This window comes from Meles meles, chromosome 2 (assembly GCF_922984935.1).
Source record: "Meles meles chromosome 2, mMelMel3.1 paternal haplotype, whole genome shotgun sequence".
Lineage (NCBI taxonomy): Eukaryota > Metazoa > Chordata > Mammalia > Carnivora > Mustelidae > Meles > Meles meles.
The window spans coordinates 38578381-38595022 of NC_060067.1; positions in this window are offsets into that span (position 1 = coordinate 38578381).

Below are 16642 nucleotides of genomic sequence, written 5' to 3' on the forward strand. Positions count from 1 at the left end.
TCCATCCATTTTTTAATCCTGGACACAAGTTGACTATTTTATTTGAGTAATCATTCCTCCATCTTTGCCAAGGGGGGGAAATGTTTATTCTCTTTATCCAGGCTCAAATATTATCTCTTCTTTTCACTTACTAGATGATAAACTCTATAAAAATAGGTATTGAGGAAAAAAAATAGGTATTGAGGGGCACCTGGGTGGCTCATTTGGTTAAGCATCTGCCTTCAGCTCAGGCCATGATCACAGGGTCCTTGCTGAGTGGGGAGCCTGCTTCTCCCTCTCCTTCTGCCAGCCCCCACTGATGCGCCCTCATTCTTTCTATTTCTGTCAAATAAATAAAATCTTTTTTTTAAAGGTATTGAATCTGTTTTGCAAACCACTGTTTCTCCAGTACCCAGCACATAATAAACATAATATAAACATTTGTTGAAAAAACGAACAAATCTTCCCTGACCTCCACATTATCAATATTTTTCCATCTTTAATTTTGTAGTGTATTTTTTTATATTTTATCTGGTGTTGTATTAGAGTAGTCAAAGGTATTTTCTGTATCTACAATAACCTTTAAGCATTTGAGACTCAGGCTAAATCTATGCCATGTTTGTCCTTTTCACTTTTCCTTCCCTACAAGTGCACAATCATAACTATTTAAATTACACAGGGTATTGGTTAAATATTGCTGCCTTAACAAATAACAACAAAACTTCTGGATCACACGACAATAAACATTTACTTTGCTCATGATTTTGCAGTTTAGTAAGGGCTCAGCTACTCCAGTCTGGGCTTGATTGAGAGGCTTTCACTTGCAGTTTTAGTTTGAGAACGTTTCACATGGCACTCATCCATCTTGGATCAATGGGTTAGTTAAGTATGTTTTCTTTTCTTTTCTTTTTTTTAAGATTTTATTTATTTTTTTGACAGACACAGTGAGAGAGGCAGGGGCAGAGGGAGAAGGAGAAGCAGGCTTCCCACTGAGCAGGGAGCCTGATGTGGGGCTTGATCCCAGGACTCTGGGATCTTGACCTGAGTCAAAAGCAGATGCTTAATGACTGAGCCACCCACAACACCCCAAGTCATGTTTTCGTGGTAATGGCAAAGGGTAAAAGAGCAAGCTAAATCATGCAATGCCTCTTATGGTCCAGGTTTAACTAGAACCATTAATTAACTGCCATTTTTACCCACTTTCCATTTTCCATTTGTCAACACCTGTTCCATGTCAAAGCCAGAAATCAAGGGGATAAGGAGATATATTCTGTCAATGGTGGGAAGAGCTACAGAGTCACATGACAAAGAGTGAGGGGAAAGGGCAGGCTGAGGGACATGGGCTAATAATCCAAACAATCACATTCAGTGGTTTAAAATACATAATAATCCATAGTCTCTTATGGTTCGCCTCCCCTCCCCAATATCCATAGCCCGCTCCCCCTCTCCCAATCCCACCTCCCCCCAGCAACCCCCAGTTTGTTTTGTGAGATTAAGAGTCATTTATGGTTTGTCTCCCTCCCAATCCCATCTTGTTTCATTTATTCTTCTCCTATCTCCCTACCCCCCCATGTTGCTTCTCCATGTCCTCATATCAGGGAGATCATATGATAGTTGTCTTTCTCCAATTGACTTATGGGGAGGGCACGTTTTGCATGGAGCACTGGGTGTTGTGCAAAAAGAATGAACACTGTTACGCTGAAAAAATAAATAAAATGGGAAAAAAAAACCATAATAATAATACTATTAGATGAAGTTTTACAGGGTTTTACAGAACCTTAATTCATTCCTCAAAAATTTTGACTGCCCACCATGTGCCAGGCACTGGTCTAGCTCCCGAAGACACAAATATGAATAAGAGACATAACGGCATTGTGAAATGGACGAGGAAGTAGTGACTCATTTTACAGAGGAGTTTCATGATGATTAGCTTCGTTCATATACAAGGTGAACAGGAGAGCCTAGAATTGAATAGAGGTTGATTTCCTTTACATACTATCTCTATACCACTTCCTAATTTACCTACACATTTTGACAGGATAAAAATGCCAGAATCCATAATTTAAATGCAGAGACAAGAGCAGAGATGGTATAACTCTGTTCTATGTTAATGTCATTGGATAAATGAGAGTAACTTGCTTAGTTTACTGACTTTGCCAGGCCTTGTGTGTGTAACATGCTGCTCTCAGCTAAACAGTCTCCTGAAACTCATCTTCTCACTTTAAAAGAACTCTTAACTACATCATTTGAGGGCAATAAAACTTTAGACTCCAAAGGAAAAGACTTTGAAACGAGACATTATGGGAATATGAGAATACATCTCAAAACTTTATCAGTGAAGCAAAATCACAAAATCCTGCATTCTTCTGTTGTTGCCCTGTGCATTTTCACATTGCCTTCCCCCAACAAGCTGTTCTTCATAGGAACATATTGATTTAATCGAATCATACAGCTGTGGCTGGGAAGTGCCCTGAATAACAATAAGGCTTTTATATGGAATATGACTTAATTTGGAGAAGAACCGCTGATGCAGGATGGCAGATTCATTAAACTGCCTGGCTGATCAATGTACTACCATTTGGAAAAGCTAGACTAGGAACTAAATAGCTTTTCATATTGGTTGTCAGACATTCTTTTAAATATCTTGTTATAGGTTATGACAGATGGATGAGAAACAGCTTTCAGTAATCAGAAGATCAAGCCAGCAATTTGAATTTACCAGAAGGGGAAAATCACCTATGTACAACAGGTGCTGTTCTTAGCTTCAAATTTCTCAGGGAGAACTCCGCATCACATCAGAAATAAAATATGGTTCATGCTCTCTGTGGTAACAATGACCATGGAATACAAATCCTTTATTATAAAGCAACTACTTCCCCTGTTTTCCAAATTTACAGTGACTAGAGAGCTCCATAAGTTCAAGTGGGAACATTGTTCTTCCTATAATCTGTGCCAGTGAGGGTATTATTTATAAGAAAGTCACTGAAGCAGAGTCTTTATCCAAGAATTTGCAGGCCTTCTGCTTCTTATTCTGAAACAGCTACATCCCTGAGATATCCTGGCCATAAGCACCAGACCTCAGTTGCACAGTTCATTGCTTGGTCCCAAATCCCCAGGGAGTTGTCTTACTCAGCAGCAGCCTGTCCTGTCCTAACTAGCCCAATTAGGATTAAGAAATAAGGGGAGATTTCTTGCTTCAAAGAACAGTCATGCAAACTTCAGTGGGTTGGCAGGGGATCTGAAGTTCAGCCCACCAATAGGGAGTCACAGTTATGGACCTGAGAATTTTTAATTTTAGCTCTTTTTAAGTGGGAGTTCTACAGCTGCGGCTATGACTTAGTTCTACAGCTGCGGCTATGACTTTTTAAATGCTTTAATCTGATATAGCAGTGATTATGCTCTAATCGCTTTCCTGCTTGATGAAATCCTAGCCCCTGTGGAAAGATGTGTGTATTGGAGTCTTATTCAGAATGGTGCTCTTATTACTCTTAAAAAATAAAGGTCACAACATGTCAAAAATAAAGAAATTTTTCTTTATTTTCCTTTCCTAAATATCATTTCCAAACAAGGAAATAAAAGCACCATGAAAATATGTTGGAAATGATATTTGTTGTTGGGAGAAAAAAAAAATCATGACTCCATTTCCCTAAGTCAACCCATCTGTGACATCATTGTCCCATTTGTAGGTTGCCAACACATTTTATCTCACCTTACTGTTGAGCTGATTAGAACAAGTAGACTAGTGAGTAGTAGAGAAGCACAGAGTAGTTTCATTGAAACATGGTATACATGAGGCTTTACAATAGCCCAGATGCAATGACCATGACCTTGAATATAGACCAACCAAGGAGATAATTACAGAAGGAATTATGAGGTTTGAGGAGAAGTGCCAGCATGAAGGTTTCCCAACAGACAAAACCCCCAGTAAGTATCAGCCTGGTGAATGGAAAGCTGCATCAGAGGAATCCAACTGGTTTGGGGTCAGTAGTTTAGTTGACCAAGAGCTGGAAAACTTCTTATATTTAGATGGTAAATAATTAGTCTTTATAGTCCATATAGTGTCTTTTGCATCTACCCACCTCTATCAATATAGAATATAAATGAATGACATTGTTCTGTCAGTACAACTTTATTTACAAAGACAGGTGGTAAGCCAGATTTGACCTGCTGTCTTTAGTTTGCTGACCTAGTACTTGAAAGAGTCAGGCAGGGTGGGGAGAGGCATAGACCCTGTCAAAGTGGAGTGGCTGGCGAGGACTTAGGTTTGGAGCCACAGGAAATTGGCTGAGTTATTGAAACCACGATAAAATTTCAGAATAGAATCAGTGGTAAGACAGATAAGCAGAGCATATCTGACAGATAAACAGCTTCTCAGACACCCTCCTCCTCTGACAGAAAGAACCGTTACCCAAATCTAGGTAACACTGGATATACGAATAAGGGACCATCTCATGTAGTCCAAAAGTAACTGAATTATGGCAACCCTGAGAGAATGTTAGAACCGGAACTTGACAAATATTTTGTAAGTAATAGACTGAGAAAATTACAAAGTTGCCTGACCAAAATAACACGATTCATATTCAAACTCTAGTTATATTACTTGAGAAATTAACATTATCTGCATGGTTCTTTTGAATAAAGAGGTAAGAAGAGTACTTAAGTAATAAAGTGCTAGAAGGGCAAACAAGAGATCCAAAATACTTTAAATCCAGTCTTTGGACTCACCAAGTCCCCCAGTAAAAAGTAAAAGCCACGAATGTTATTATTTTTATGTGTGTGAAATCAAATTCTATTGCACTTAAAAAGACACCATGATGTTCTTTTTAATATTTTAAAATTGCTGTGTTGTATGAAATGGTCTTCTAAAAGGGTTCTTTTTTAAAAAATTAAACATTTTTTATTTTATATTATTTTTTCAGTGTTCCAAAATTCATTGTTTATGCACCACACCCAGTGCTCCATGCAATACGTGCCCTCCTTAATACCCACCATCAGGTTCACCTAACCCCCCTACTCCTTCCCCTTCAAAATCCTCAGTTTGTTTCTCAGAATCCATAGTCTCTCATGGTTCAGCTCCCCCTCTGATTTCCTAAAAGGGCTTTTTTAAGAAAAGGATAAATAAAAAGAAATTCATTATATATAGATTCAGTGTAAATTCACTTGGATTTTGATTCAGAGTGAATACCAAATTCTTTTCCAATTAGACTATGACCATTATGATATTTTATGACTCTTTGATTGCTTATTTCCTCCTCTTCTTGTTCCTTTCCCTCATTGTCTTTTTGCGTGGTCATAGGAAAGGAAAAAGTAGGGAACTTCATCGGGGACAAAAGAAGTGCTTCATTTTTAAATTAAATACAGAATAATCTCTAATGATACAGTGCAGATTAGGGAAAGAGAAACTAGGGGAAAAAACTCTCTTCTCACATTGTGCAAAATTAATAAAAGAGCTAAAATTTGGGTGGTAGTAAAGACTTAAAGAATTTTAGGACTTACGTGTTACTCAAGACTTGTGGGAAGTCCAGCCCTGAAACTTCCTTTAAATTGCATGTCATTGATTTAGCCATAGCAACTAGAAAATAGTAACAATAGCAGATAAAATTGAGCCCTTGCATTATAATCAGTCTACATAGATTGACTAATTTAATGCTCAAATTGTATTTAAGAAATAGGCCTCATTATTACTTGCATTTTATAGGTGGAGAAAACTGACCTACAAACAGGTTAGGTAATTTGAAAAAAGTGACAGTAAATAGCAGAGTCAAAAATTTCACCCAGAAGATCTGGTGCCAATGCGCAAGTAGTTACCTCAAGGATACATACGGTGGTGCCTCTCATTCTCATGGGAGTATGACTATTTCTAGGCCAGTGTGAGAAACTTGTTCTAGGTTGCCTGGGATTTTTTTTTTTTTTTCAGTTTTAGCACTGAAGACCCTGCCCCTTGGTCTCAAGCAAACCAGGAAAATTGATCACACTGCATATATGTGAAATGTGCTCTGTAGAAGAAAGCAAAAAGACCTCAAGCTATCAAAATAGCTGTCATAAGATCTATTCAGCAATGTTCAGACATTCTGATTAGAAAAGAACTATCTATACCATCACAAAGTGCATTTAAACTTAATTTCAATGCAATTAGAAACCTTAGTTTAGCTGCAATTAGAAACTCTAGTTTAGATGCAATTTTGGCAGAATTGGTTAATTGACTTCCCAACTAAACAGGAAGGAGCTAAAAAAGAGCAAGAGGTGAAACAGAGAGAAAAGAAACTAAAAATCTATAAGGAAAATGTCTGAGGACATTTAAGGACACTAATGACGCTTAATTGTGCATTAGTTAGGTACATTCTATTTGTCAGTGACAGAAGACCAACTTGAAGCATCTGCAGTAATAAGAGAAATTCATCTGAAGTACTTGCAATTGGGGTTAGATGCCATTAGAGCTTGCTTCCTCTCATTATTTCTCTTTGTGGTGGCCTTATCGCTCAGCCTGTTTCTCTTTTTGTATTTCAGGACGTGAAACCAATAAATATGATGTCTTTATCCATAAGGGAAAGAAATGGTTATTTTCATCAAAATTTAAAAACACTGGGAAGTTTACCCATTTTCCTAGTTTGGATCATGCAAACATAAGTCTAAACCAATAGTCTGTGGCCAGAGGTGGGGTCACCTAAGAACATGATTCTTATAGGAATCATGTTGTGGGGGGTGAGAAAGGCATTTTTCAGAAGGAGGGGGACCCTGTGCTCATAGAGTCCTCTGTTTGGTTGGATAGCATACTTCCACATCTACTTTCAACCGATTCTCAACACATTCTTTCTTGCCTTTCTTTCTGCACATGGATTATCAAATGTCGCCATTGATGTATTTCAAATATTCCACATATGACCACAAAATCTCTTCTTCCTCTACAATCAGGAAAAAAGTAAACACTATGATTTTTACAGAATTGTTATTTATAAAAATATACTAAGCCTGACAAACAGGAGGGTGGGAGTGGGAAAGCATGGGGTTACTCTTCTCCCGGTTCAGACTCGCCATATGATATCAATATCATGCTTAAGTCAAGGCCTCCTCAATTTACTCTGGATCATGCCCAGATCATAGCTCAAACAGTACTTCTATCTGTGCTAATAAATTTAACAATCCAAGATGCCTAATTGACAATGTTAGAGAAAAACTTGGGCCAAACTCCCACTTCAAAAGAGAGAGGGAAGGTTAACAACAGGCTCAATATGTCTTGATCCATTAGAATACAAATTCCATAAGGACAGGGTTTTTTGTTTGTTTAATTCATTTATTCCCAGAATACAACACACAATAGGCACCAGTATGTAACTGTTAAATAGATGAGCATCCTTTTCTTGTTTCTTTCTCTGTAGTAATTGTGTGTCCTTGGTCAACTGATAGGACTGCCTGAGATCCTATTCACTTCTGGCTATTGCCTTGAGAGAAAAAAGAAATATATTGAAATCAATATGGTATTGAGTGGTGGAATGCCCTTTAGGTTGACTGTAAAATGGATAATCACTATTCAAAAGTTGAATACCCACAGTCTTCCGCTATATGTGTCTTCATTTCCTAATTGAAGTCTTCAGTTCCTGAAAGTACAGCTATGACCTACAGAAGTTGCAACCAACTCTCAGAGTTACAAAGTTCATGCAAGGTTTCCTTCTATACTCATCTTAGCTTGCGATAGATGGTAGATAGAAAATACTACCTCTGAAATTCAGGCATTTGGCATTTGGCAGGATTCAGAGAATCTGGTAAGGAGTACAGATTTCCAACAATGCTGTAAATGTCATAATATGGTTCTTGTTAGGTGTGTCGATGGGTTTATTGAATGTCTTGGAGATATCACATTTTCTTTTTTAAAATCTCCAAAAGCAGAGATAAAGATGAAACTATAAATGTCATTTGTGGCTATATAAGTCTGTGGTAATATGCTCCTGTGCTACCTTGCTTTAAGAAATCTCGACTTTACCCCTCCCTCAGTTAGTGTGGCTTTGATAAGTCCCAACTCCTCCTTCTGGCCTCCGTGCAAGGTATGTGGCCCAAGCCCAATCCAGCAAAGTAGTTCACAACCTGGTCACAGTTATTGATTCAAAAATGGGCCTGTGACCCAGGTGAGCCAGTAAAAGTGATCCCTGGGGCTGTTTAACTGGACTTAAGAGAAAAACAGGGCTCTTTTCTCTGGAAATATTAGTAAACCTAGTGCTTGCAGGGATCATACTTGACAACAAAGGAAAAAAAGCATTCCTATGACTGAAGATCACTCAGGGATGAAGACAGAAACCTGATGACATACTGTGTACCCTGAATATGACATTGCTTAAGTCAAATCTATCCTGAATTTTCAGTAGTATATGCCTTCAAATTTCCTTTTGACAGAAACTAGACATTCTTAGGTGGAACCTATGTTTTCAACCAAAATGTTCCAAAAGAGTTGCTCATTATAACAATTTGAGATAAGAATATGTAGTGAACTATTCATAAAGCTCTTTGAATACTTCATGAAAAAGATTGTATTGTTGGTATGAGAACTCTGAAATATAAACATCTGTAAGGTACAAATATTATACAAGCAGAAATGCTAAATAACGAGTCATAGAGATAGAATGATGTACTTAAAAACTTCTAGTTCTCAGCTGGAACAGATTCCATCTAGAATAATAGCTTTAAAGTCTCTCTAGAATTCCAGCAATGTACAAAATAGTGATTTTTCTCAAATCATATAGAGTATTTACACTTATTATTTATATGAATGTTCTTTTTTTTTAAGATTTTATTTATTTTTTGACAGAGAGAGAGAGATCACAAGTAGGCAGAGAAGCAGGCAGAGAGGAGGGGGAAGCAGGCTCCCTGCTGGGAAGTGAACCCGATTCAGGGCTTGATTCCGGGCTAGATCCCAGTACACTGGGATCATGACCTGAGCCAAAGGCAGAGGCTTTAACCCACTGAGCCACCCAGGCAGCCTTATATAAATCTTCTTAAAATTAACTTTGACTTAGATTTTTAGAAATAATAGGTACAATTTCTTGGTGACTTTCAAGTAATGATCATGTATGATATGCTTTCCTTAATAATAAGTGAAATTTATTTTTTTCTAAGATTTTATTTATTTATTTGACAGCGAGAGATCACAAGTAGACAGAGAGGTAGGTAGAGAGAGGGAGAGGGAAGCAGGCTCCCTGCTGAGCAGAGAGTCTGATGCGGGTCTCGATCCCAGGACCCTGAGATCATGACCTGAGCCGAAGGCAGCGGCTTAACCCACTGAGCCACCCAGGCACCCAATAAGTGAAATTTCTTATGTCAAAGTGTGAAAACAGAATATTGAGTCTGGCAATACTTCCAATATAGCAATAGAGAAAGTAGCTCTTTTTCATCAAAAGATAGAGAAAGACGATTGACTCTCAAGCTTATGTTAAGTATGCAGACATTTAACTAATGAAGCAAAGTTTATGTATTGTTTGTGAACATTAACAATTTGCTTGTGAATCTTTGTGTGTAGGATCATACTTATTACTAAAGCCAAGAAATCAGTTGAGTAGCTTACCCAGAAAGGCCTATTAGAATGTAACCTTAGTATATAGTTCACAGGATAATCCTTTTATCAGGCATGTCTAATAAATTTAAAAGCTCTTTTCTTATCCCACCTCCCCCCAGCAACCCCCAGTTTGTTTTGTGAGATTAAGAGTCATTTATGGTTTGTCTCCCTCCCAATCCCATCTTGTTTCATTTATTCTTCTCCTATCCCTCTACCCCCCCATGTTGCTTCTCCATGTCCTCATATCAGGGAGATCATATGATAGTTGTCTTTCTCCGATTGACTTATTTCACTAAGCATGATACGCTCTAGTTCCATCCACGTCGTCGCTTAAGTCCACAGTGGTGCCCACTGGCTAAATTTTTGGCAGAAAAGTACTGCCATTTCAGCTCCAGGGAAAATTTGGTTGGAGGGAATAGAGGAAGAGAAGAAACAAGAAAGAAGGTCAAAACATGGATGGAACTTCACCATTAAACATAAAAAATAAACAATTGCCTAGTCTGGTACTATGTAGCTAGAACAAAGACAGCTAAGTAATTTGATGCATTGTGTACTTTCTGGCAAAAAGCCATCTATATTTCCACTCGTTTTCCTGGTAAGGACCCACAGAGGCAATTGTGTGGTTTAGCATAAGCTGGTCTTTTGTTCTTATGGCACATTTGTTTGAAATTTTGTTTTTCTTTGCCAAGACCTTCTTCCCACTGATACCTTAATAAACAGAAGGCTTTCTACCAAAAAAAAAAAAAAAAAAAAGCTCTTTTCTTTATTAAATAGATACTTGTAAATAAAAGAAATTTTGTTTTCATGGCCTCTGTCAATTCCTTTTCGTCTCTTTTTTAACCTAAGCCTAATGGACACCTTGGGATGGTTAACAAAACCTAGAGTAATAGAACTGACAGTATAATAACAAGGTAGAGAATAAATTAATGGAAAACAAGATAAATTTGTCCTGTGGTTTCTGTAGATCTGAGGGCCATAAGAAAATATTTAAATAAATCTTTCTTGTTAGTAATAAGCAAAACCACACTAGTAGATCATAAAAATGACAATGTTATATTTAGCAGAGGACAAACATGTTTGCTAATACTGCTCCGTGAATAGCACCAATTTCAGTATTCCTCAAGCATGGTTTGTGAAATGAGATTTACACGAGATTTGGCAGTGCATAAATTACCCTGGAGGCACAAGGTATGAATTTGCGAAGCTATATTAACAGTTTCAGAACAACCACACAATTTTTTTTTTTAATAAAGTGGTATGGTGCTGCTCTGAATTCTATCCTGTTCTAGCCAAAAGAAGTCTAGTCATTATTTTATAAGCATGTCTTGTAAACAACCTCTGATGGTTAGATTAGCATTTTACTAGGCACTGAATGAAATGCAGATTTAAGAGTTTAAAAAAAAAGCAGCCATTTCTACAGACCAAATCCCGACCTGGGATTAAGGTAGGAGACATGAGGTGTAGCCTTACTTCTCCTCCCAACCAAATATGTGTCCCCAAATTGGACGTATCTTTAACTATCTGAGAACAGTTTTGCTTTGTTTTGTTTTAAGTCAACTGTAGTATTAGGCTAAAGGTCTTTTAGGGTCATTCTTATCTTTAAAATTCTATACTTTTATTATATTTTATCATCCCTGGGAAACAAAAAAATCTAATTGTTGGGAAATAGGCTCATGAATGTATCAGTTACAAATATATAGAAAGGCAGCCATTTAATTATGGATATTGAAACTATACGTTACTTTAGAAGAAATTGTGCAGAGTCCTAAAAATTCTTTGACTTCTCCTCTTAACCCTTCTCCATAATAAATTGTTCTCTTTGCTCTTTTTGTTAATAGCACTTCAAGTGTGCTTTTATTATAGTGTGTGCTTTCTCTTAGGGCCAGCTGTACAGTTCTCTAGCACATGTCCCCAGCACCCCGCGTCCCATCATAATTCCTTGAGGGCAAGATCTACCTTACTTTTTTATCCCTAGTGCCTGCTTGACATAGATTGGCACTTGAGAGATGTTTGAATAAATAAAGGAATGGGTGATCAAACACTTTTAGAAAAGTGTAGTTAGAAAAAGAAGTTATTACTCCAGAGAATATAAAAATCTTACTTTCAAGTAATACAAAACACAAAATATATAGATAAAATGTTATTAAGGTGACATTAACTGCTAATATACTTTCCCCATTCATCCTGCCCTTTGAAATTTAACAATCTACAATTCAATTATATTTTTCCCGAGGTAGATTTTGGTTTTGTTTAATCTAACGTGATTTTGGAGTAGTGGCCTGATAATTGCTATATATTTTCTTTATTGTAAGATGGTCAGGGTGAGTGCTCAAAGTTATATGAAAGGGTAATAAATTCTTTAAAAAAATGGTGAGTTTCTGAATGCAATCATAAACCTATCACATAACCTTTCAGTTCAAGGCAAGGATGATGGTGATGGTGGCTGTGGTGGTGTCATTGATGATAACAAACTTGATGAAAATGACCACCACTACTGTTAATTACGAGTATGGAGTGCTTACTCTGTATGAGGCATTTTGAATATAACAACTCATTTAATTCTTGTAACACCTTATTGAATTAGTTATTCTTCTTTTGCTCCATTTTTGAATAAAGAATTAGCTTTACGGAAGTAAGCAAATGGACTATTATCCCACAAGTCACAATTGGAAGAACTAGTTTAGAACCCAGATCTTTTGGGGAGTACACATAACGCTCTATTGACAATCAAACCAAGCGAACTACAAAACCGAATCAAAAACAGATTCAAACTGTTAAATGTCACCAACATGTTTGTATTATATTAATTCACTTTTTTCTCTTTTTTAAATTTTACTTTATTTAAATTCAATTAATTAACATATAGTATGTCATTAATTTCAGAAGTAGAGTTTGGTGATTCGTCAGTTGCCTCTAACATCCAGGGCTCATCATATGACTTGCCCTCCTTAATGCCTGTCACCCAGTTACCCCTTCCCTTACCCCTCATCCCTCCAGCAACCCTGAATTTATTTCCTAGAGTAAAGAGTCTCTGATGGTTTGTCTCTCTCTCTCATTTCATCTAATTTTATTCATTTATAAAATTTATTTTACCAGGACACCTGGCTGGCTCAGTCAGAAGAACATGTGACTCTTGATCTCGGGGTTATAAATTTAAGGCACACATTGGGTGTAGAGATTACTAAAAAACAAAATCTTAAAAATTGTTTATTACCTACAAACGCATTTTGCTGCAAACTCAGAAACAATTAAGAAGTAGTTGGTGCTACTTCTTCAGTAAGGCGAGTGACATCACCTTTTCCTACCAGTTCAACTTATTTCAGCATCTGAAAATACAACCTTAAAATGTCTATGAGCCAGGAGTTAGGATGTGAGAAGCTATATTTGTAACAGAATGTCTGAAGGATAAGCGATTCCTTCATCTCTCTAGGTAATCTCAAGTTTGTTTCTGGATCAATCTAACAGAAAGTGGCACAATTTCACCTCATTTTTCACCACTTACATCATTTCTTTTACTGTGGCATTCATGTAGGAATTTTTAAAAAACTGTTTCACTGTTATCTCTATCATAGGGATATACTTGAGGTTACTCACCCAAATAAATGTACATGGAAGATTCTTGTTCTAGGCCATTTTCAGGAAGTTTATTTATTCTAAGCAACCAGTGTATTTTTATTGTATGGATTATGCTAACCTTATAAAAGATATTTCTCTTTTCTTTAGTCAAATAGTATACTTTGTCAAATTTCTCGCCACTTTGAATTATTATGCATGAAACTTGCCTCGAAGTCTTGTCTTTCTGTGCACAGCACACTTTGATACCATTTCACTATTTTTCCATCATTCTCTTTTCACACTGATATTTTTTACCATTGCATTATTATAATATCATGTTGTTTAGTAAAGTCTTCATTTCTTAAGGAATTGTTGAAAACTACAACAAAAACTTATGATATACCATATGCTGGCTAACTGAACATTAAAAAGTGCTTCACAATACTTGGAGTCTTGTTTATGAAAAATCCTATACACAGGCTAAGTTTAAAAGTCCAAGAATGGCCATGAAGACACAAGACAGACAAAACTTGGTGGTAGTCAAGAAAATAGGACATATAGAGAAAACGAGAGTGTCCTTTGTCAGGACACTATTAAATTATTTTCTGTGGTGTTTTTTGGTGAGGAAGGGAGGAGCACGACACTCAGAGAAGTGAAATTAAAGAAGGCTGAAAATAAACTCTACCAACCATTTTGCCGGTACTTCATTCTGTCTCTTCAAAACCCAGTATTGCAGGACATCTTGGATTTTCCCCCACACTAACATTTTCTTATTACCTCCACTTTAGGAAGAATTTTGATAAATATATCGTTGCCTAAAATGATGTAGGAAGTCAAAGCATGTGTTAAAAAACAATTTCACATAACGACGTGGATGGAACTAGAGGATATTTAAGCAAAATAAGTCAGTCAGACAAATACCATATGATTTTACTCATATGTGAAATTTAAGAAACAAAACAGATGAACATAGGGGAAGGAACAGAAAAATAAAATAAGACAAAACCAGAGAGGAAGCAAAATCATAAGAGATTCTTTTTTTTTTTTAAGATTTTATTTATTCATCAGAGAGAGATCACAAGTAGGGAGAGAGGCAGGCAGAGAGAGAGGAGGCCCGATGCGGGGCTCGATCCCAGGACCCTGAGATCATGACCTGAGTCGAAGGCAGAGGCTTTAATCCAGTGAGCCACTCAGGCGCCCCATAAGAGATTCTTAACTATAGGAAACAAACTGAGGGTTGCTGAGGAGAGGTGGGTGGGGGTGTGGGGTAATTATGTGATGGGCATTAAGGAGGGCACTTGCTATAATGAGCAGTAGGTGTTGTATGCAACTGATAAATCACTAAATTCTACTTCTGAACCTCATTGTATAGTAGATGTTATTTAAATTGAATTTAAATAAAAAATGTTAACAAAGAATTGCATATATAGCTGTTCTCTTCAAACATTAGAACTTTGGAAAGATCTCCTGATCATGGTGAGGGTCACTAATAGAACTTTTTTGAAATGCAAGAAAGAAACATTTCACCTACTGAATAGTTTGAACATTTTCTTATGGATCTGATTTTTTGGTATTCTAAAGTCATTTTAAGGAAAGTAAATAAAACTTAAATATCTTGTATGGTTTTTTTTTTTTTTAATTTATGTATTTGACAGAGAGAGAGATCACAAGTAGGTAGAGAGGCAGGCAGAGAGAGAGGAGGAAGCAGGCTCCCCGCGGAGCAGAGAGCCTGATGCGGGGCTCGATCCCAGGACCCTGAGATCATGACCTGAGCCGAAGGCAGCGGCTTAATCCACTGAGCCACCCAGGCGCCCCAAATATCTTGTATGTTATGTATAATCGTCAGCTCATCATCATTTAATAGTCATTGGTTATTGCACTGATTATCGATTGCCACACGAATGCTACATAATAGACATTTCATTAGAGACGTTAACTAGCTCATGTGGTTGCATGGTTAGGCTAATTTGGCCCAGGGTCATGCATGGCATCCATATCCAGGCAGCTCTGCTGCCATTATCTGGGCTCATACATAGATGTCTGTGGGACTTGTCTGGTTCCTCGCTGATCTAGGATGGCCTTGACTGGGATGATGTCAGTGAGCCAGCACTGCTCCATTGTCTTTTATCCTCTAGTAGTCCAGCCCTGGCATGTTCTTATAACAATAGCAGAGGTGCAAAAATAGGCAAGACCAACTGAAAAGGCATCTTTCAAAACTCACTTTGGTCACATTTACTGACTTCCTGCTAACCAAAGCAAGCCACATGGGTGAGGTTAGAATTGGAGTCGAGTCGAAGAGCACTATAAAGTTATGTGACAAAACAGCATGGATACAGGGTCAGGTGAAAAATTAGGGCCATTTCGCAACTATTAGCACACAGAGTTGTGTTTTAGCTACTTTATAGCACCGGAGGGTGATAGAGTCCATGCTTTCATAGGATTCCTGACTCTTGTAGCACATAATTTGCTGATTAATATTCTCCATGGGAGAAGAATTTCTTGATCTTATTAGTGCTTCCAAATGAATATTGCCTATACTCTTCTCCCTATCTGTCCATGCAGGAATTTGGAGGGAGGTGAGTTTCATTTGGCTCTTTTCTTCATGACTTGAAGGATTAACTGACATTATTTAATGACAAGTATAGAGTAATGTTCTCTTGCACCCAGGAATGTTATAAGGAGATAAAAGTGAAAATGAAATGACAAAGGAAATGAGCTAGAAAATAAGACCTCTGGACAATTAAAATTCAGCACCGAAGCTTAACAAGTGAGAATCTTTTAGGTAGATTGTATAAATTCAGCTTATTATGGATTTTAAAAGAAAACAATTTTGAGGTTTCTTATCGCCATGAACAGCTGCTAGGCCTCCAAATGGAATTTCCTAATGAGTGTGGAAACAAAATTTGTTTCTTTATTTCCCAGATACCCTGCATTCGCCTGGCTACTAACCAACACTGATCAGCTGTTCTTCCCTATTCTAAAGCCACCTGGTCTTACTGCTGACATTTGAATTTGGAAGGAGTACATGCTTCTTTCTAAACATTCCAGATATTATCCCCTATTTATACTGTACCTGGCTTTAGGACTGACTATAATAGAAATGTCAAAAGCTCCCTGGTCTTTCTATGAAATACAATAAAATACTTAGAGGGTCTTAAGGGGTCTATGGCAGCCACTCTCTCTTCCTTCTTCTATATTTGTCAGTAGTGTGGAGATTGAGAAGCTTAAATCTGCATTTCTCAAACCTTTTTGCAGTGAGGGTTCTTGATTTCATTTAGGTTATCTGATTAGGTTGGAACATGGGAGGAAGCAGAATCACACTTTTATGATTTGCTGCTATGACTGCTGGAAAAGTTTGGTCAGGAAGGCTCTGGAATTTTTTTTTTTTTTAAAGATTTTACTTATTTATTTGACAGAGAGAGATCATAAGTAGGCAGAGAGGCAGACAGAGAGAGTGAGAGGGAAGCAGGCTCACCGCTGAGCAGAGAGCCCGATGTGGGACTCGATCCCAGGACCCTGAGATCATGACCTGAGCCGAAGGCAGCAGCTTAAACCACTGAGCCACCC